Source organism: Mustelus asterias, chromosome 18 (assembly GCF_964213995.1).
Source record: "Mustelus asterias chromosome 18, sMusAst1.hap1.1, whole genome shotgun sequence".
NCBI classification, from domain to species: domain Eukaryota; kingdom Metazoa; phylum Chordata; class Chondrichthyes; order Carcharhiniformes; family Triakidae; genus Mustelus; species Mustelus asterias.
In genome coordinates this window covers 14,305,906-14,328,866 of record NC_135818.1, presented here as the reverse complement: position 1 = coordinate 14,328,866, position 22,961 = coordinate 14,305,906, and the positions used below count along the sequence as shown (strand labels likewise).

The 22,961-nt window shown below is 43.8% G+C and overlaps 1 protein-coding gene across 9 annotated transcripts in view; it reads left to right on the top strand.

The window, feature by feature from the left end:
- Positions 1–12,186: 12,186 nt before the first annotated feature.
- Positions 12,187–22,961, top strand: part of sipa1l1 (signal-induced proliferation-associated 1 like 1) — a 375,648-nt gene continuing 364,873 nt past the window's right edge. For 4 of the 9 annotated variants that reach the window (XM_078233437.1, XM_078233435.1, XM_078233434.1 and 1 more), the window contains exon 1: positions 12,187–12,455. The gene's annotated coding sequence lies outside the window, so the exon portion shown is untranslated. Of the gene's footprint in view, positions 12,456–12,692; positions 12,711–15,794; positions 15,876–22,961 lie in introns of those variants that run through there. The other 5 variants (XM_078233432.1, XM_078233431.1, XM_078233427.1 and 2 more) reach the window with 5 other exon arrangements.

Genomic DNA, 22,961 nt, shown 5'->3' with positions numbered 1-22,961 from the left:
TAGGCGTCGCAGTATCCTGTACGTTTCAGTAAGATCCCCCCTCCCATTCTTCTAAACTCCAACGAGTACAGACCCAGAATCCTCAACCGTTCCTCAAACGACAAGCTCTTCATTCCAGAAATCATTCTTGTGAACTTCCTCTGGACCCTTTCCAAGGCCAGCACACATTGGAGGTATTCAACCTGCACATACCTTGCAGGAAATTGCAAGGCTCAGATTAGCATGTGGTGAGTCATCTGGGCACAAGTTGGCAGCAGCTCGGCGAGTGGGAATACTGATTAATTTCTTGTCTCGCTAGAGGGTGAGGTCATCGAATGAGTTCTGCTGCCGAGGATTCAGATGAGGATCTCAATGGGTTGACATATGGGAGAAAGTGAATGAGGACATACACCATGACCATGGGTATTTGCAGGCTGACCAGACAACCTCCTGTTACAGTCAAGAAGCGCGCAATAGTTTGATTCCAGGTTTGTCAGAAGGCATCATGCAGAGATCACTTCCCCTCCCTGCTGTTCTGCAATCCCAGAAGCAGTATCAGTGCTGCTCCCATACCTGTTCTAACCTTGTGTGGGCAGGTCATCTACTTCTCTGCCCTTCCTGTGACGATGCAGCAACACTCTCTGGCTAATCCAACAACTTACCACTACACTTCCAACAACAGTCCTTCCAGTCACTTTGAAAAAGCAGAAGTTCTTAACCATACTTTACCTGCACTGTGGGTACCCGTCCTTTAAGGAACACTGGGTTTTTTGATTTGATTTGATTTATTATTGTCACATTTATTAGTATACAGTGAAAAGTAGTGCTTCTTGCGCGCTATACAGACAAAGCATACCGTACATAGGGAAGGAAAGGAGTGCAGAATGTAGTGTTACAGTCATAGCATGGGTGTAGAAAAAAATCAACTTAATGCGACATAGGTCCATTCAAAAGTCTGATGGCAGCAGGGAAGAAGCTGTTCTTGAGTCAGTTAATACATGATCTCAGACTTTTGTATCTTTTTCCCGATGACAGAAGGTGGAAGAGAGAATGTCCAGGTGCGTGGGGTCCTTGATTATGCTGGCTGCTTTGCCGAGGCAGCGGGAAGTGTAGACGGTGTCAATGGATGGGAGGCTGGTTTGAGTGATGGACTGGGCTTCCTTCATGACCCTTTGTAGTTTCTTGCGGCTTTGGACAGAGCAGGAGCCATACCAAGTTGTGATACAACCAGAAAGAATGTTTTCTCTGGTCCATCTGTAGATGTTGGTGAGAGCTGTAGCGGACATGCCAAATTTACTTCGGCTCCTGAGAAAGTTGGTGGGCTTTCTTAACTATAGTGTCTGCATGGGGGGACCAGGACAGGTTGTTGGTGATCTGGACATCTAAAAACCTGAAGCTCTCGGCCCTTTCTACTTCATTCCCGTTGATGTAGACAGGGGCATGTTCTCCACTACGCTTCCTGAAGTCGATGGCAATCTCCTTTGTTTTGTTGACATTGAGGGAGTGATTATTGTTGCCGCACCAGTTCACCAGATTCCCTATCTCATTCCTGTACTCTGTCTCATCATTGTTTGAGATCCGACCCACTACGTTAGTGGGCATTCTTAACTATAGCGTCCGCGTGGAAGGACCAGGACAGGTTGGTGGCGATCTGGACACCTAAAAACCTGAAGCTCTTGACTTCGTTAACCATTGTACGCCAGTGCATGTGGTATGTGCATAATTTTTACTTATAAAGGAAACATGCATGTTGAATGGGAATGCATATTATATGTGATTATTTTATGTGTGAGAAATTATAATACTTGAACTTTTCATTGGCTCTTCTACTGGCTCAGTGCAGCTTCCATAGAAGCATAGAGTTGCAAGTATAAACAGGCATTTATTATCTGCCTAACCACAACTTATTCTAAGCTGTTACTCCACATCCTAACAGATGGGTGCTACTGCTGGCTGTTTGTTATTCTTAGGTACAATATATGTACAATATGTTGATTTATAATGATATAAACACATACCAGCCGGGAAATTTCCTGACAAATTAAGTGCAAATTATTTATCAATATATTTCATGGCATTATATTTTCTAATCCTTCTGTGTGAACACCATATATCAGTAACACAGAGCACACTAGCAGATGGCAAACGTACCAAACATTGCATAAAATTATCTAATGCTTATTCTCCTGCCTGGTATGGAAGATTACAGACAAGAAAAGCTCACTTGCTGCCCAACCTTAAATGGGGTCCTAATATTTGCCTCAGTGTTCCTGGGCTAGTGATTATTCTCACTTAGAAACATAGGACATGAGTTACAATGGGGCTTCAGACAAGAAGTTCCCATCTTCATAAAAGTACATGGTATTGTCAGTTGCCACAGACTTGTTGTAGCCAGCCCCATGATGCAGAGAACCATCACTTCCAGGCCTCAGCAATGCAGGCATCCTTGTCTCTCACAAATTCTGCTCTCCCCCCTTTTATTGTGTCCCACCTTGTTCCATAAGAGAGAGGACAGAATGTCAGTGACTATCTAGTGAGGTATTTGGGTAGTGTGCCTTCCATAGCTGAATAACTGAAAGTATGTGAAGAGCGAAATGGTGTGGTGTAAGGCTAGCAGCATTGGTATGTGTACACAGATGAGATGGAGTATCTGGATATTCAGTGCGAGTCCTGTGAGCCAGGGGGTGCCAAAGGACACACGATGGATGTATAAGACCATTGAGCAGCATGAGAGGCTGGTCATGCAGGAGATGTCATGCGAAGATGCATTCACTGTATCTTGACCGCTTACATAAGTTCATTAGACTTTTTGTGGCACTACTTGGATTCAGCCACCCTGGCCACCAGCTCCCATTCCATTCTGGAGGTGGCATTCCACTCTAGAGAGTCAGGCAGTGAAGGACACATCTGAAACTTAATATTCACATACTCATGTTTTTATTTACAGAAACAGACATTACAAACATGAGCCTCCTAACTCATCAGTTTCAGACTGCTTCTATACGTACAGCCCAAATAAATCCCTAGTTAATGCTCACCATTTGAATATAATTAAATACTCAATTAATACAGAATTAATAGTGGTCTTTGAGGATCTTCTGGTACCTCTGCAGAACCTTACCTTCTCTCTTTCACCACTAATACCTCCAATGTCCAATGCTTCAGTATGGAACACTCTCTCTGTTCTCTGTGTTGATTTCCATGTTTGAAATTCCAGCAGCATCATTCAGTGCAGCTCCCCTTTGAGAGAGATAGACTGCCTTTAAGAAGAGAATGCTGGCTGCCTCACATGCCTTTAGCACAACGTGGTTTGCCCCCCCCCCCCACCTCCCCCCTCCCCTGCTGAAGGCAGAGACAGCTGGCAGCACAAAGGGGGTGCCAGTAGCGAGGAACCCTCTTGACCCCACATTATAACTAAGTAGATGACACGGAAGAACCAATTTTGTGTATTTGACTTCTCTAGCCTATTCCACCAATCAATGTGATCATGGCTGATCTGCGACCTAACTCCATATACTGCCTTTGCCCCATATCATTTAATACTTTGGTTAACAAAACCTATCGATCTCAGATTTAAGATTAATAATTGATCTAGCATCAATTGCCATTTGCAGAAGCGAGTTCAAACTTCTACCAAATGTTTCTTAATGTCACTCCTGAGAGCCCTAGCTTTTCATCTATGTCCCCAAGATCTAGACTCGCCAACCAGCAGAAATGGCTTCTCTTAATCTACCTTATCCATTCCCTTTAATGTCCAGAAATCTTTGATCAAGTACTCCCCTTAACCTTCTAAATTTCCAGGGAACACAACCCAAGTTTGTTGAATCTCACCTCGTAACTTAACCCTTGGAGTGCAGGTATCATTCTGCTAAACATACGCAAACACCTGCAAAGTGCATATGTATGAGTGTCAAAGAACAAAGAACAATACAGCACAGGAACAGGCCCTTCGGCCCTCCAAGCCCGTGCTGCTCCCTGGTCCAAACTAGACCATTCTTTTGTATCCCTCCATTCCCACTCCGTTCATATGGCGATCTAGATAAGTCTTAAACGCTCCCAGTGTGTCCACCTCCACCACCTTGCCTGGTAGCGCATTCCAGGCCCCCACCACCCTCTGTGTAAAATATGTCCTTCTGATATCTGTGTTAAACCTCCCCCCCCTTCACCTTGAACCTATGACCCCCTCGTGAACGTCACCACCGACCTGGGGAAAAGCTTCCCACCGTTCACCCTATCTATGCCTTTCATAATTTTATACACCTCTATTAAGTCTCCCCTCATCCTCCGTCTTTCCAGGGAGAACAACCCCAGTTTACCCAATCTCTCCTCATAACTAAGCCCCTCCATACCAGGCAACATCCTGGTAAACCTCTTCTGTACTCTCTCCAAAGCCTCCACGTCCTTCTGGTAGTGTGGCGACCAGAACTGGACGCAGTATTCCAAATGCGGCCGAACCAACGTTCTATACATCTGCAACATCAGACCCCAACTTTTATACTCTATGCCCCGTCCTATAAAGGCAAGCATGCCATATGCCTTCTTCACCACCTTCTCCACCTGTGACGTCACCTTCAAGGATCTATGGACTTGGACACCCAGGTCCCTCTGCGTATCTACACCCTTTATGGCTCTGCCATTTATCGTATAGCTCCTCCCTACATTATTTCTACCAAAATGCATCACTTTGCATTTATCAGGATTGAACTCCATCTGCCATTTCTTTGCCCAAATTTCCAGCCTATCTATATCCTTCTGTAGCCTCTGACAATGCTCCTCATTATCTGCAAGTCCTGCCAATTTTGTGTTGTCCGCAAACTTACTGATCACCCCAGTTACACCTTCTTCCAGATCGTTTATATAAATCACAAACAGCAGAGGTCTCAATACAGAGCCCTGCGGAACACCACTAATCAGGTCAGAACAGATTGGGTTTGGCTGTGATGCCATCTGTGGCAGAATAGCCCACTGGCAACGCAAGAAAGCTACCAACCTGCATGCATGTATCAGGTTGATTTGTTGATAATTTGGTCAATGAAGCTTTGGTACACCACTGAGTGGTAAAACCACAGGCCTTGATCACATCATCCAGGTAGACACTCGGTGCATTATTAAACGAATACTGCATATACAAAAGGATATTGAGTTTAGCTGCTGTCTTCAACTGTATTTCATACTTAACCAATACCATCGGAAACGTAACTGCTGTGTGTTCATGAAATTGCTGCTGCAATTGCCGATACAACAACAGTATTTCAAAATAACTAATTATGTTTGAAGTGCATTAAGACACTTTTGAGACATGATATCAACCCAGATCTTCTGCGTTTGACACTGGCTGTCTAGGATACATGCTAAATGAGTACTTGAATGAGGTTTCAGAGAGTTGGTGCTATGGAAACCATTCCACAGTATAAGTCACAGTCTTTGGCAGAGGAAGGGGTAAAGTGGGCAAGGGAGAAGGTAATTAGACACAATGGTCACCCTTAAAACATGCACAACAATGTTAAAGGCACAGCCTCAATATAAATAGTAACTTTCATTGTTTTTGCAGCATTATAACTGAAGTGTGTTCTAATGTCTTAGTTAAGCAATAACAGAAGACAGTGCACCTTAAAAATAAAACTCTGTCCTTTGAGTATCAAGATCTAATCCTGAGATTCAGAAGTGATCCTGGAGAGGGAGCAGGTGAGGTCCAATACACTTAATGCTTTCCATGACCAAGGATAGAGGATAAGGTTTATTTATTAGTCACAAGTAGGCTTACATTAACACTGCAATGGAGTTACTGTGAAAATCCCCTAGTCGCCACACTGCGGCACCTGTTCGGGTACACTGAGGGAGAATTTGGCATGGCCAATTCATGTAACCTGAACACCTTTGGACTGTGGGAGGAAATCAGAGCACCCAGGGGAAACCCTTGCAGACATGGGGAGAACGTGCAGACAGTGACCCAAGCTGGGAACTAAACCCGGGTCTCTGGCACTGTGAGGCAGCAGTGCTAGCCACTGTGCCACTGTCAAATTCACAATATGTTTTATACTGTTATGGACAAGAGAGAGAGGCAAGACGGAACTCTGTCATTCTCTCACCATCTGTCTGCAAGCAGAAGTGTTTTTGTTTTAAAAATAGGCTGTGGAACTTTTTCCAAAAACCCTTTGTTTATGCGGTTAATTTTTAAAGTAACTCAGAGCAAACTTCGTAGGATTAAATTGCAAATTTGGTTTATTCACACATTTAAACCGGGGGATGATTACAGTTTCATGCCCACACACAAGTATACATGAGGGGGATGAAAAGATGGGACTTTACAACTATGAATAACAGTTAAAAAACCCACAGACATAGATGTCAGTTCACATGTTTTTCAGGGTCCAGATAGTTCAGAGGGGGTTCTCTCATGGAGAAGTTCTAATTCAGGTGAGTTCCTAACTGAAGGCAGAATTCCTTTAAGGTGATAGTGGTGTAGTGATACGAGGTTGACACTTAGAGACTTGGTCTGCTTGGCAGGTAATTGCCAGCAGCTTTCAGATAAACAGGCCGTTGAAGGAGGGTTTGTTGCAGGAGGCTTGGTCAGACTATAGTCCTGCTGTCAGATGGTTGCAAGTTGGAAATAAATCAGAAAGCTGGCCTGCTTTTGAGTTCTCAACTGTAGATAGAGATTTCAAAATGATCACTTGAGTCATGTGACCTTCCTCCACAATGAATTTTTAAAGTGATGTTTATCTGGTGTCTGGATCTGTCTTTTATTTTGTGGCTTATAACTTTTGATTTGATTTATTATTGTCACATTTATTAGCATACAGTGAAAAGTATTGATTCTTGCGCGCTATACAGACAGAGCATACCGTTCATAGAGAAGGGAACGAGAGAGTGCAGAATGTAGTGTTACAGTCATAGCTAGGGTGTAGAGAAAGATCAGCTTAAAGCAAGGTAAGTCCATTCAAAAGTCTGACAACAGCAGGGAAGAAGCTATTCTTGAGTTGGCTGGTATGTGACCTCAGACTTTTGTATCTTTTTCCCGATGGAAGAAGGTGGAAGAAAGAATGTTCGGGGTGCGTGGAGTCCTTAATTATGTTGGCTGCTTTGCCGAGGCAGTGGGAAGTGTAGACAGAGTTAATGGATGGGAGGCTGGTTTGCGGGATGGATTGGGCTGCATTCACAAACTTTTGTAGTTTCTTGCGGTCTTGGGCAAAGCAGGAGCCATACCAAGCTGTGATACAACCAGAAATAATACTTTCTATGATGCATCTGTAAAGGTTGATGAGAGTCGTAGCTGACATGCCAAATTTCCTTAGTCTTCTGAGAAAGTAGAGGCATTGGTGGGCTTTCTTAACTATAGTGTCAGCATGGGGGGACCAGGGCATGCTGTTGGTGATCTAGACACCTAAAAGCTTGAAGCTCTTGACCTTTTCTACTTCGTTCCCATTGATGTAGACAGGGGCATGTTCTCCTCTGCGCTTCCTGAAGTCGATGACAATCTCCTTCGTTTTGTTGACATTAAGGGAGAGATTATTGTTGCCGCACCAGTTCACCAGATTCTCTATCTCATTCCTGTACTCTGTCTCGTCATTGTTTGAGATCCGACCCACTACGGTGGAGCCGTCAGCAAACTTGAAAATTGAGTTGGAGGGGAATTTGGTCACACAGTCATAGGTGTATAAGGAGTATAGTAGAGGGCTGAGAACACAGCCTCGTGAGGCACCAGTGTTGAGTATGATCGTAGAGGAGGTGTTGTTGCCTGTCCTTACTGATTGTGGTCTGTGAGTTCGGAAGTTATGGATCGACTCGCAGAGGGAGGAGCCGAGGCTCAGGCCATGGAGCTTGGAGATGATTTTTGTAAGAATAATAGTGTTGAAGGCTGAGCTGTAGTCAATAAATAGGAGTCTGACATAGGTGTTCTTGTTGTCTAGATGTTCCAGGGTTGAGTGCAGGGCCAGGGAGATGGTGTCTGCTGTGGACCTGTTGCGGTGATAGGCAAACTGGAATGGATCCAGGCCGTCCGGGAGGCTGGAATTGATTCGTGCCAAGACTAGCCTTTCCAAGCACATCATAACGTCCCAGTCATTAGACTCTGAAAGAACCATCATCCATATTGATGACCCTGTTCAGGGTAGTAATTGTCTTGGTAGACCCTTGGACTCTCCCAGCGGGTTAAACTTACAAAGATGCAAACGGTGTCCATTTCTTTTCAATAGTTCCCTTTTCAATTGGACTTTGACAGGTCTGATTGTGAGTCTTCAGGAGCAACATGTCAGGGCATATCTCCAGTGCAATCCACATAATGCCACTGTGGTGACTTTAAAACTCCAGTCATCAGGTGATTTGTGGTGGTTATCTTGGTTCAGTTAAGTTTATTTTTAAAGAAGCAAAAGCAAATAAAATTTGATTTACACAATTTAAGATTTCTTTCATGTCTTTGGGGCGTGTCAATCTGCTCTGTTCAGAACATTTTGATTTAGTTGGGAAGGCACACTCTGAGTTCTGATGGATGGGTCATCATTGACCTGTTTCTCTTCACAGATGCTGCCTGACCTGCTGAGTATTTCCAGCACTTTCTGTTTTTTATTTAAGCTATTCCTTTGCTTTAGTTGGGACTTTGATGTTTACTTTGGCATTGGTTCGGTTGATTGGCCATGATAAATTGCTCCTTGGTGTCGGGGGATTAGCAGGATAAATACATGGGGTTATGGGGGTAGGGCCTGTTTTTGGTGCAGGCTCGATGGGCTGAATGGCCTCCTTCTGCACTGTAGGCATTCTATGATAAAGGCAAAATACTGCGGATGCTGGAATCGCAAAACAAAAACAGAAAATGCTGGAAAATCTCAGCAGATCTGGCAGCATCTCTGGAGAGAGAATAGAGCCAACATTTTGAGTCTGGATGATCATTTTTTGTCATCCAGACTCGAAATGTTGGCTCTGTTCTCTCTCCACAGATGCTGTCATACCTGCTGAGATTTTCCAGCATTTTCTGTTTTTGTTGTAGGGATTCTATGATTCATCTCATAGTTTGATTGAACCTTATGTTTCTTTCTTTTATTAGTGGTGTCCTAAAAGGGGTAGAATCATAGAATCCCTACAGTGCAGAAGGAGGCTATTCGGCCCATCGAGCCCGTACCGACAACAATCCCTACTCAGGCCCTATCCCTGTAACCCCACTTTTTTACCCTGCTAATCCCCCTGACCTACAAATCTTGGGACACTAAGGGGCAATTTAGCATGGCCAATCCACCTAACCCGCATATCTTTGGACTGTGGGAAGAAACCGGAGCACCCGGAGGAAACCCACGCAGACACGGGGAGGATCTGCAAACTCCACACAGACGGTGACTCAAGCTGGGAATCGAACCCGGGACCCTGGCGCTGTGAGGCAGCAGTGCTAACCACTTTGCCACCGTGCCGGCCCCTGTGCCACTGTGCCGCCCGCCCCCACTGCACTTATGACGTACTTATGACAATTCCTGTTTCTGCATCTGGGACAACCCAATGTCAGCCTTCCTGCTACCTCAAGAAAACCACGGGCTTCTAAACAAAAATAAAATGCTGCAGATGCTCGAAATTTGCAGTAAAAACACAGAATATTGGGAAAACTCAGTTGGTCATGTGTTTAGCTGAAATGGTAGCGCACTTGCTTTAACTGTGTGAGGTAGTGGGATTGACGGCTGCATTCACCAATACCCTTTACCAGTACAAACACGATGGGCTGAATGGTCTTCTTCTGTTCCATAGATTTATTTGATGTCAGGGAGCAACTATGGTGAAAGAACCTTTTTGGTCTCTCAGGGAATTACTGGATATGGGGAGCAGGCAGGAAAATGGAGTTGAAGCCCTAGATCCTATTGCATGGTGGAGCAGGCTTGACAGGCCATATGGTCTACTCCTGCGCCTATTTCTTGTGGTCTTGGTCAATTAACTTGACCTTAACTCTTCGCAGATGCAGCCAGTCCTGCTGAGTGTTTCTAGCATTGTCTGTTCTTATCTGGAGTTCAGAATGTGGCTTAGGGCACTCTGAAATGCAAACTGAAAATGCTCAGCAAGTCTGGTGGCTCGTGTGGAGAGAGAAACAGAGTTACTGTTCCAGCTGAATGACCTTTCATCAGAACTGAGGAAATGAAGAAATGTTTTCGAGCATGTGATAGGGGGAGGAAGAGCAAAAGGGAAACCTGTGATAAACTAGAGGCAAATTAAATGACAAAAGGTTGCATGATCTTCCTCACCCCTCCCTTTGCAAAGAAACCATTGAATTCTGACAGTGCAGAAGGAGGCCATTCGATTCTCTGAAAGAGCATCCTATCCATGCCCACCCCCTGCCCTGTCCTTGTAACACCGGATGTTCGCTTCAAGCCACTTACCATCCTGACTCGGAACTATATCTTAGAATCCCCACAGTGCAGAAGGAGGCCATTTGGCCCATTGAGTCTGTACCAACTCCCCCAAAAAAGCATCTTACCCACACCCATAACGCCATGCATTTACCATGGCCAATCCACCTAATTTACACATCTTGGGACATTAAGGGGCAATTTAACATGGTCAATCCACCTAACCCGCACATTTTTGGATTGTGGGAGGAAACCAGAGCACCCGGAGGGAACCCATGCAGACATGGGTAGAATGTGCAAACTCCACAGTCATCTAATACGGAAATTGAACCCAGGTCCCTGGCACTGAGACAACGGTGCTAACCACTGTGCTACCCTTCACTTGCTCAAGATCTATTGTATTTCTATATTTCCTCAGTTTTGAGCAAGGGTCATTGACCTGAAACACTAACCCTGTATCTCTGCACAGATGCTGTCTGACCTGCAAAGTATTTCTGGCATGTTCCATATTTATTTCACATTTCCAATAGCAAATCGCTAAAGTTTAGAAGGTTGAGGGGGATCTGATTGAGGTATATAAAATTTGAAAAGGGATTGATAAAGTAGAATAGAATCCCTACAGTGCAGAAGGAGGCCATTCAGCCCATCGGGTCTGCACCAACAACAGTCCCACTCAGGCCCTATCACCATAACTCCATGCATTTACTCTTTAATCCCCCTAACACTCAGGAGCAATTGAGCATAGCTAATCAACTGAACCCGCGCATCTTTGGTGTGTGGGAGGAAACCGGAGCATCCAGAGGAAACCTACATAGACACAGAGAGAACGTGCAAACTCCACGCAGACAATGACCCAAGGCTGGAATTGAACCCGGGTTCCTGGTGTTGTGAGGCAGCAGTGCGAACCACTGTGCCACCGTGCCACCCTAGTAAATGTAGACAAAATGTTTCCACTTGTGGGGCAATCTCGAACAAGAGGTCACAGGTAGTAGGTTGAGAGGTGGTAGATTTAAAACTGAGATGAGAAGGAACTACTTCTCGCAGAGAGTGGTGAATTTGTGGAACTCGCTGCCCCATCGCGTGATGGAGTCTGAATCATTGAATGGTTTCAAGGAGATAGATATATTTCTAATTAAAAAAGGGATAAGGGGATATGGGGAACAGGTGGGGAGGCGGATTTGACACCAGGGAGAGATTAGCCATGATCTGATTTTTAAAAAATTATTAGTCACAAGTATGGTTTACATTAACACTGCAATGAAGTTCCTGTGAAATTCCCCTAGTCGCCACATTCTGGGGCCTATTCGGGCCAATGCACCTAACCAGCACGTCTTTCAGACTGTGGGAGGAAACCGGAGCACCCGGAGGAAACCCACACAGACACAGGGAGAACGTGCAAACTCCGCACAGAATTGAACCCGGGTCGCTGGCGCTGTGAGGTAGCAGTGCTAACCATTGTGCCACTGTGATTGAATGGCGGAGCAGGCTCAAAGGGCTGAATTGCCTACTTCTGCTCCTAATTCCTATGTTCCTATGCAAGGTGCTTTCTCGTCCTTCAATAGTTAATACCTGGTCTCGAGTTAACTGCCTGATCCATTATCTGATTGCGATGCACTGATTTCTACAAATAAAGTTAAAACAAAGAACTAATCAGGTTGCCTCCCAAAAACATTTACGAAAATAAAAGAGATCCATGGGTCTGCTCTTGATCATCGGTTCAAGAACGTGCTTGAAAAAAAACGGGGGTGGGGGGGAAGAGTTCATGTTTCTCTCACAGAGCTAGCAAGCCCGCAGTTACTAAGGAACAAACACAGGCAGTCTCCCTCTCATGTAATTCAGTATCGCGACGTTTTGCCGCAGTGACCTCAGACGTTTGGAAGTGGATATCAGGACTGAACTTTTTCTCAACAACTTCCAACTGCAGTCGGGGGTGGACTTGAGGGAAGCAGATGAACGCACATCACTTGAACGGCCAAACCAAACCAGGAGCGTGGACAATTTAGCTGCTCTGACTGGCGACTGAGTCGTCTATCTCGCAGCCTGCTTGGGGTGCGGGGGGAGGGAAACTAAGAGTCTCGGCACCTCCCTCAATCCCGGATCGGGGAACACTTTATCCTGGGTGGCGAGAGAGGGGTGAAAAAGAAAGGAGAAAGCCTGGTAAGAAAATGAACCGTTTAAACCACTGATGTGAGAAGCAGCTGGAGCCGCAGCTTTTTTAATGTTGACTCGGTGCTGGTAAGGAGAGTCTTTGCACACTTTTACTTTTCCTTCCCTCTACCGTTCAGGGCAGGACGTGGTAGAGGACCTGAGAATATTTTTTAAAATCATCCGCTCACGGAAGGATCCTTGTCTCGGGTTTGTGGACTTGTCAGTGGCTTGCCAGACGGTCGGCATCGTTTATTGTACAGTCAGGTCTAAGTTTCATATGCACTTACTATATATACAAAAAAATCTATCATAACGCCGAGTCCAGTCTCTGAATGAAAGCTTTGAAGCGTCGGTACTGGAATATATTCATTGCACAGTGAATGACATCAGTTACAAGTCGGATGGGGGTGGGTAAGACTAGTTTATTCAGTGCATGAAGCGTTCAGATGCCAGTGATATGTGGATTGGAGGCCACTGTGTGGTAACGGCTGAATTGTTGATGAAATTGCCGGTTGTGTAATAGCAATAAACAAAAGGTGTCGCTTAGCCTGTTTCTCTGTTATGGGTTTCTCCTGTTAGTTTTGAAACGTTGTCTATTTCCACTTGTGCTACTCTCCGAAATGACTGCAAAACGATACTTGTAGCACTGTCTCTGGGGGTCGAGCCCGAATTTAATTTGCACCTTGAATGGAAACGTCGGGAGTTCTCGAATGGATTTCATTTTATAATCTAATCTGACTCCGAGTTAAAGTGTTTAACGCCCCTTTTTCAGATGCAAATTTACTTTTTGCCAGCAAACAGATCTGTCTGATGGCTGGGGGAGGTGGCGAGTTTTGGGTGCTCAGCCTGCATTTGTTCACCTGCCACTGGCCCGATGTTCCGATCCTCCCAACATATTTCGCCCGTTCGCTATAGCGGCTCGAGTTGTACTGCTTTAGTGTTGGATTTCTTTTTTTAAATGCAGGTTTGTGATGTCAAGAATGTAGATCAGAGTGATGGAGGTGGTGGCAAATCTCCATAGGGATGAATGGCCAGAAATTTGATGTTTTTTTTATTGTCACATGTATTAGCATAGAATGAAAAGTATTGTTTCTTGCGCGCAATACAGACAAAGCATACCATTCATAGAGAAGGAAAGGAGAGAGTGCAGAATGTAGTGTTACAGTCATGGCTAGGGTGTAGAGAAAGATCAACTTAATGCAAGGTAAGTCCATTCAAAAGTCTGGCAGCAGGGAAGAAGCTGTACTCGAGTCGGTTGGTACGTGACCTTAGACTTTTGTATCTTTTTCCCGGTGGAAGAGAGAATGTGCTTAATTATGCTGGCTGCTTTGCTGAGGCAGTGGGCAGTGTTGTATTCCCTTTTCACCTTTCCCATGTAGTTTACGATTCCCGAGTTTATAAAGATCAGAAACTGACCCTTGAAAAGGAGGGAATCCGCACGAATAACTTGAGGTTTATTTTTAGTTTTATTTCATGCATTGTTTCCTCACTCCATGCTTATACAATAATAAAGTAAGGGTTGAATGAAAAGCGGTGAAGTAAGCAGCAGGGTGAATGACGAGCATGGAGACCTGTCCCATTCATTCAATGCCTCCATAAAGGCAAAATGCTGGAATCTTAAACAAAAACGCTGGAGAAACTCAGCAGGTCTGACAGCATCTGTGGGGGGAGAATGGCTCTAATCTCTCTCCACAGATCCTGCCAGACCTGAGTTCCTCCAGCATTTTTGTTTTTGATTCAATGCCTTAATTTGTTTGTGGTTTACAAATTTCACTGGGGTAAATCATAGAATAGAATCCCTACAGTGCAGAAGGAGGCTATTTGGCCTTGAGTCTGCACCAACTCTCCCGACAGAGCATCTAACCCAGGCACTATCCCTGTAACACCACAATATTTACCCCACTAATTCCCCTAAACTATAAATCTTGGGACACTAAAGCATAATTTAGTATGGCCAATTCAACTAATCAGAACATAGAACAGCACAGGAACAGGCCCTTCAGCCCACACTGTTGTGCCAAACATGATGCCAAATTAAACTAATCCCTTTTGCCTGCCCTTGGTCCATTTTGATTTGATTTATTGTCACATGTATTACTGTACAGTAAAAAGTATTGCTTATACTCTTCTATTCCTTGCATACTCATGTGCTTATCTAATGCCCCCATCGTATCTGCCTCCACCGGCCTAGACAGTATGTTCCAGACACCTACTGCTCTGTGTAAAAAAAAAAGGCCCCATGTCTCCTTTGAACTTTCCTCCCTCCCTTAAGTGCATCATGGGGTGGCACAGTGGTTAGCACTGCTGCCTCACAGCACCAGGGACCTGGGTTCGATTCCTGGCTTGGGTCACTGTCTGTGCGGAGTCGGTACGTTCTCCCAGTGTTTGCGTGGGTTTCTTCTGGGTGCTCCGGTTTCTTCCCACAGTCTGAAAGACATGCTGGTTAGGTGCATTGGCCATGCTAAATTCTCCCTCAGTGTACCCGAACAGATGCCGGAGTGTGGTGACTGGGGGATTTTCACAGTAACTTATTTGCAATGTTAATGTAAGCCTACCTGTGACGCTAATAAATAAACATAAATTCTCCCTCCCATCCATTGACACTTTCCACACTTCCTGCTGCATTGGAAAAGCCCCACGCATCCCGGACATTCTCTCTTCCACCTTCTTCTGTCAGGAGAAAGATACAAAAGTCTGAGGTCATGTACCGACTCAAGAACAGCTTTTTCCCTGCTGCAATCAGACTTTTGAATGGACCTACCTGGCATTAAGTTGATCTTCCTCTACACCCTAGCTATGACTGTAACAATACATTCTGCACTCTTTCCTTCTGTATGAACGGTATGCTTTGTCTGTATAACGTGCAAGAAACCAAACTTTTCACTATATTAATACATGTGACAAAAAGTGCCCGAATAGGCACTGGAGTGTGGCGTCTAGGGGATTTTCACAGTAACTTCATTGCAATGTTAATTTAAGCCAACTTGTCATAGTAATAAATAATCTTTGGGGAGCTGGTAGAAAAAAACACATTTTAAATTAAAATTTGAATTGTTAAAGAAGGCTGCAGCAAAAGAAAAGGCGAGGAGCGCTTAAGTTGGATGCAGAGGATACCTGATCTTGGTTGCAGCTCAGTTGTGTCAAAGGGGGGAGCCACCTGAGCCCTCTCACCTGGCGGCTGGCGCACGCAGGGAGAATGGTCCCGCCCCCTCGGCCTGTCCTCATTGGCCGGCAGCTGCGGCCGCCGCCGCCTCCCATTGGCCAGCGCAGCATGTCAATCGGTGGGCGTCACCCCCCACCAGGCTCCGCCCCCCTCCATTCGCCCCCGTCGTCAAGGAGCCGGGCGCGCGGCTGCAGAGCGGCTGCAGCTCGAGGAGGGGAGAGAGAGCTCGAGCTGGAGCGTAGGGTACAAGCAACAGCAACCGCCAGGTAAGGGGCACTGGCTGAGGTACAAGGTAGCTCATTGATGGCCCTCTCAACAGCAAAGCTGCTGGCTTCCCCATCTCCCCCCCCCAACCAAGAAAAATCAGGACATTATGACTGTAAAATCCCCCCCTCCAGCCTCACCACCTACTCTGTAAAACGACTGCAAATTGAATACAGGTGGCTGGGAAGAGGGAGAGAGAGAGCACCTTCTGAAAGGATTGCCTCCTGCAAAAGTTGTCAGGCAAAGCTTTTGTTGTCTTCGCTGTTGTTGGTAAACATGCAAGCCTAATGAGGCATTCTGATGCTAATGAGTCATTACCTTGCAGTGATTTTCTCCCCCCGCCACTGGAAATTGTGCATTGGGATTCTGTTTAATTTCTTCTCTTCTCTCTCTCTCTCTCTCTCCCCCCCCCCCCCCATCCCACCTTTTTTTAAAAAAAAGGCTGATGGCAGCATTTTAATTTTGCATTCCTGCAAACTTGTGTTGAGATTTAAAATGAATGATGAGCTCAGAGGTGTTGCAATCTGGAAGATGTGGATGTTTAGTTGCTGAGTCAGCCTGGTGTTGTGTTCAATTACGCTGTCATTCTCAGGCATCATCTCTAGAATATGTTTTCAATATTCCAATCAATGTGCTGTTCAGGGTTGTATCTTTGTAAATAATTTTGGGTAGGACCTTCTAAATTGTTTTATTTGTATATTCTGCGATTATTCATTTGTTTCCTAATATGTTTTTTGTTTGTGCATCATATTATGTTAACATGCTTTAGATTGATTATTGAAAAGCTGTTTGAAGTAATAACTTTTTACGCCTAACTACTGAAGCTTTAAGTTTGATCAGCTAATGTCACAATGGGTGCGCGGATGTGCGTGGGATTGAGAGTCTAATCCTGGCTAGATCAGATTGACTGTGACTTCTGTGGGGCCTGTCCGTTGTCTTGAGTTGCTGTGGCTTGAGGCTAGCGATCCTGCATTCTCTATTGCGCAGCTGGACTTTAGACCTTTGCAATCTGATTATGGACATGGCTAGGAAGCATCTGAAGCCACATGAGTACAGGGAAGGTCAAAGATTGGTTCTAGTGGTCAACCAGGCTGGCCCAAAATGTGAATACCTTGGCCAAAAAAATGAGCCTTCCAAAAAATATGCTGCACGGTTCATTTGACTGGAACTATGGAATAATGGACAGTTAGATTAACATATGTCTGAATCTCTTGTATGTCTCCTAGAATCTCTCCCCATACTGTATAAATGGGCTGATTGCAAGTCATTCTGACAACTGGGGATACAAATTCAAAGTTGAGGTAACAAAGGAAAATAGATTTTGAAAGTATATCTTCAGTAAGTAGAAGTGTGGACTAGATTATCAAGGGGCAGGTTGGTTATTTTAAAAAAAATAGTCTGAGCAAATTGCTGTTTGAATTCAAGACTATTGGTTCTACAGTTGCTTGTGGAACGTGCTATAAGGCTTTGGAACTCTCCCTTAAAAAGGAAGGCAGTGGCAACAGAGGTAGATAAATTCTTGATAAGCTGGGGGTGGAAGGAGGTGAAAGGTTGTTGGGGTAGGTGGGAATGTGGGGATGAGGTTACAATCAGATCAGCCATGAATTTAGTGAATGGCAGAGCAGGCTGGAAGGATCGGGTGACCTACTCCTCTTAAGTTGCATGTTCAAAGCTTTGCAATGTACCTATGCATACAACTTTCTTTTCATGAGTTTAAAAGCAGCCACTGATTAGTTGAAACAAACTAAAATGCCCTCTATCCCGAAAGGTAATTCCTCAGGTTGTTGAGCTTTATTCCTTGACCTCCGTTTGTGAGGTGACGCATGATGTTTTAATCAGGAATAAGTTCTCTAGCAATTTATTGAAGTTTCAGTTTTAGCTTTGCTTAATATTTTACTCTGGCCTACTAACATTGGGGCACACTGGAATCAGTTCCTTAAAGATTTCTACACTGCCTTGACTAACAAAATTCCAGTTTCAGTTGCCAGCATGTGCTGAGGTCACTGACCTTGGGAATGGCAATAGTTGTGTTGCAGTTTATCTTAATGCTCCTGGGTGAAGGCTGGGAAAAATGAGCCAGAATTCCCAATCCTCGTCGCTAAAAGAGAAGGAAGGTTTGAGGGTAGGGACCAAGGTCTCTTATGCATATACTACACTGACCTGTTTCAATACTGCTACACTGATTCTGTCTAATTAATCTTGATGAAAATTGTGTGCATGGATGTAAAGGGGACGTGTGTGGGCTTTGTTGTGGTTCCCTTCATGGTTGACTGTCCCATTGACATTCTGGTTGGGATTGCAGATACAATGGTCATTTAGGAGAGGCATATGAAGGTGGAAAGTCTGTTGGGCAAGCCATCGGCCTGATCTATGGTGTTGGCCCATATCTCTTCTGCTTAACAAAAAAAAAATCTATCTCCGATTTAAAGAAAGCAACTGATCTAGCATCAACTATAGTTTGCAGTAGAGTTTCAAACCTCTACCACCCTTTGTGTGTGTGTGTGTGTGTGTGTGTGTGTGTCAAAGTGCTTCCTAACATCTCTCCTGAACACAGTACAACAGAAAATTTGAAACATATTTTAAATTCTTTAGTCTTCGTTGTGGGTGTGTGGCCTAGAAACTGTTCATAATCCGAACTCCCCACTGTGGAGGTTTAATTTAATTGGGTCATATCAGATTCTTATCTTTGTATCTGGAGCAAATGCAACTTGATGTCGTCAGATTTCAGTTTAGGTTACATTTGTATTGAGATGTTTTGCTGGTTATAATTGCATGAGTTTTAATTTGCATATATTATCCTGCCTTTGTGTAATTGGTGCTTGTGGAATATGTTCGCATATAAAAGTTTCTTGGCAGGTTGCATTTGTGCTGGGAGCAATGCATGTTTGTAAACTGAAGCACTTTGTCCTGGTACCTCAGTTGGATTGGGAAATAAAGTGACCAAAAGATTCCATTTGGTCTTGCGCTTCCAATTTATCTACTCTACCATCAATAAAGGATTGGCAAGATTTGTGATTGGAAAAAAATGACAAGATCCACAAAAGGTGATACAAGCAGAACAAATGACCAGTCTTTGTCAAAGAAATAGGTTTTTGAGGAGCATCCTAAAAGAGGAGAGATGGAGAAATTTTGGGACAAAATTTGAGCTTGGGGCCAAGGCTGCCGGTGTGGCTGCCAGCAGTGGACTGATTTCAAATTGGGAGTGCCAAGAAAGGAGGGAGATGATTGATAAAGTAGGTTATTCCTGTATTTAAAAAAGGAGATTGAGCAAATCCTGGGGAACTGTGCGGGTTAGGTTGATTGGCCATTCTAAATTGCCCCTTAGTGTCAGGGGGATTAGCAGGGTAAATACATGGGGCTACGGGGATAGGGGCTGGGTGATTGTGGTCTGTGCAGACTCGATGGGCTGAATGGCTTCCTTCTGCACTGTAGGGATATGTGCACAATGATGAGAGCAGAGCTTGACAAGTTTACCTCTTGGAAGACTGAACAGGTTGGTGCTCTTTCCTTTGGGGCAGTGGTTCTTAAACTGGGCTTGATAGAGATATTTTCAGTGCTTACCAAGGTGGGAGTGAGTCAGCCAGGAATGGAGTGTAGCCACCATGTTCAATTGCAAAGTGATCTGTCTTTCTCTTCTCAGTGGAGTATGCATGGAGGGTTGCTGAAAAGCCACACATCACCAGATGGACCTCCAGTTAGCAAGGTTGGTGGTGGGTGCCAGTTCAGATCAACTTTGTTCAAGACAGGACTGTTTTATTCAAATACTTTTAAATACTGAATATGTCAACGCAAAGAAATATCTATTTTCTTAAAAGACTTATCAAGCCACATGCTGCACTTTCATATTATGAATGTTGTATTGTCCTGTAATTTAGATGGGGGTAAGGGGTAGGGGGGTGGCTGGTCCATGACTATAAATATATTTGGAAAGGTTTCTTTCAACCAGAAAGTTTGAGAACCTCTGCCCAACAAAAGAGAAGGCTGAGTGAAGAGGTCTTTGAGATTCTGAAGTGATTTGAAAGGGTAGACAAGGATAAAATGTTCCTGTTTGTGGGTGATCCAAAACTAGGAAGGAATTTTTTTTTTTACTACTTGCTAATTATTTTTATGGTGTGCCATGAATTGCATAGTATTTGTGGCATGGAAATAAATTATTTATCCTATCCGGTCCATGTTTATGCTGCACATGAACCGCCTCCTGCCCTTCTTCATCTAACTTCATCAACACATTCTTCTATTCCTTCCTCCTTCATGTGTTTGTCTAGCTGTACCTTCAATAAATCTGTTAATCACCTTAACTACTCTTTGTGGTAGTGAGTAGTGTTACCTAATCAGCGCCATTCATTTTCCTCTTGGACCCTATACTTTAGTGGTCCAATCTAGAATCAGTTACACAAGTTTCATTTTCAGTCTGTGAAAATGCCCATTCACAAGACATTATAGGCTATGAATACTGCAGTTGTTGCTGTGGAGAAAGCATATTTTCCATAGTACAATATGACACAGAGCATACTCAGTGGACTAATGAAATAAATGGATGTGGCATTGCAGGTTGTAAAGATTTGTAGAACCAGTGAGCATTGGATGGACCTTTATGTGCCAGGCCATATACTGTGGACATATTAGTGACATTCTTTTACATCATCATCATGCCACATTAGCAAATACCTTAACCCTAGGGTAAAGTATCTATTTATATGTTAGATATTTATAAAAGTGGATGTCCTTGTAAAAAGCAGCATTTTCCCACTGAGACTACAGTGCCTGCAGATAAACTTGCTCAGGCTACACCACTGACGCATGGTAAAAGCCTAAAATGCTCTGCTGTTTGGTGTCAGCGTCAATGAGCGTGCTACCTGTCCCCATGGCAACCAGTTTGTATGCTTGCACAATCACTTCTCACTCCATATTTAACAGAAACTGGCACTGAAACCGTATGATTACCAAATACCTGACTGATAAAATGAAGGCAACTCTTGTTAGCTGGAGTACAGTTCTAGGTGCTGCATTTTAGGGAGGCTGTGACGACATTGGAGGGAAACCTTTTTGCTCATTTTGGAGGGCATTGAGAGTCAACCACGTTGTCGTGGATCTGGAGTCGCATGTAGACCAGGCAAGGATGGCAGATTTGCTTCTCTGAAGAACATTAGTGAATGAAATGGGCTTTTATGACAATAGTTTCATGGTCATCATTTGACTTTTAGATTTGCCATGGTGGATTCAAATCCAGGATCCCAGGTCTTGTCCTTGCTCTCTGGACTACTAGTCCAGTGACAATACCATCATGCCACTGCCTCCCCTAAATAATTGGAGAAGTTGGGACCCTTTTATGGAGATAATAAGGCTGAGAGAGGATTTCACAAAAGTATTGAAAATCCTGAGATGACTGAGCAAATTAGGTAGGGAGAAATTGTTGCTACTCACGACATGATCGAGAACATGGGGACATAGATTTAAAGTAATTGCGAAAGAAGGCAAAAGCGATACAAGATGAAACTTCGTTATGAAGAAAATGGTTAGGATTTGGAACGTGCTGCCTGCTAGGCAAATTTGAGGCATTTTAGAGGGAATTAGATGATTGTTTAACAATCTGCAGTGTTATTGGGAAAAGGCAGGAGAATGGCACTAAGTGAAATGCTCATTTGGAAAGCTGGTGCAGACATGATAGACTGAATAACCTCCTTCAGTGCTGTAATGATTCTGTGTTAGGGTTGTATGTCATGCTATACTGCCACCACAGAATTCTCTACCGTTGCAGCCTCCCAAGCACCTTTTGTAAACTCCAGGCTTTGTACACAGGCAGGATTTATAAAATTATACATTGTGATATAATCATGAAGTGTAGATTTTTTAAAAAGTTAAGTCACATTTGTAATATCTACTTGGTTTTCACCACAAGATCCATCATTTTGTTATTACCATAGGCTTTACAGTCGGGTAAAGCCTAGGTGTGTAAATTTCTCATTTCCCTTTCAAGGGAATTATAGGCAACGCATATAAGTTTTATATATGACACCTGATTCATGTACCCATTGTGTTTATACAATATTAAGAAGCTGAGACCTATTTGACCAAAGCTGTTCAAATATAGAAACTATTTAACAGCCTGCTTGATATCCATGTACTTTATCTAATTTGACCTTGTTGCAACCTCAACTAATGAAGGATTTAGTTAATTATTCAAAGTGTTCAATGAATTTTTGAGCTGCACTTGCGTTCTGTTTTCTTTTTCTTTTCAGACTACTGCATGCAGCATAATAGTTTATCTTAATTGTGCAGAAAGAACTTGCATTTTTATGGCGTCTCTCAACTTCAGGATTTTTTTCCCAGCTAAGGACACATAGTTGCAAATTAAGGAAATGCAACTGCAAATAGCAAGATCCCACAAGCAGTAATGATGTAAATTACCAGAAAGTGCAATTTGATAGTTATCCCTCAACCATCATCGTCATGAGTTTTGGCCAGGGCAGTGCCTCAAATAGGGCTAAGGGATTATTTATGTGCAGTATTAATGTCAAAGAACCTTGGTTTAATATTTCATCCAAAATACAGGACTCCTGGTACTGCATGGAAGTATCTGCCTAGATTCTAGGGTAGTAGTCTCGGAAGTGGGGCTGGAAACCACAGCCTTTTTACTCGGATTAGAATGAAGCTGCAAAGGTGCAGACAAAAAGAAGAAAATATAGTGAATTTGTATTGTCGGGACATCATGTGGTCAGGTCTTGGGTGCCTTCCACTTAGTCTTGGCATGTGGTACTTTTTAAGAGAAGCATGTATGTAGACAAAAACAGTGGCTGGTCATGTGTTCCGAAAGAGTAATGCACGTGAGGGTGTAAACCTATGCTCTCCTTTGAGTAGTATTGTATGTTTTATTCTGTCTTTATGGCCACTTAAGTGCTAATTTCTGCACAGCTCCACATCACTCAGTTTAAAAATCTGGCTGTGATGGGAAATGGCAAAAAGAAATTATGCTTCTAAGATTTTGTATTGTTGCAAAAGTTTTCTGTTTGTTCAGAATCCTACAGCTCGCTTTGAGTCCAGTGATGGTCAAGTCCAGTCATCAGGAATTGCTAAAATAATCTGTGTTT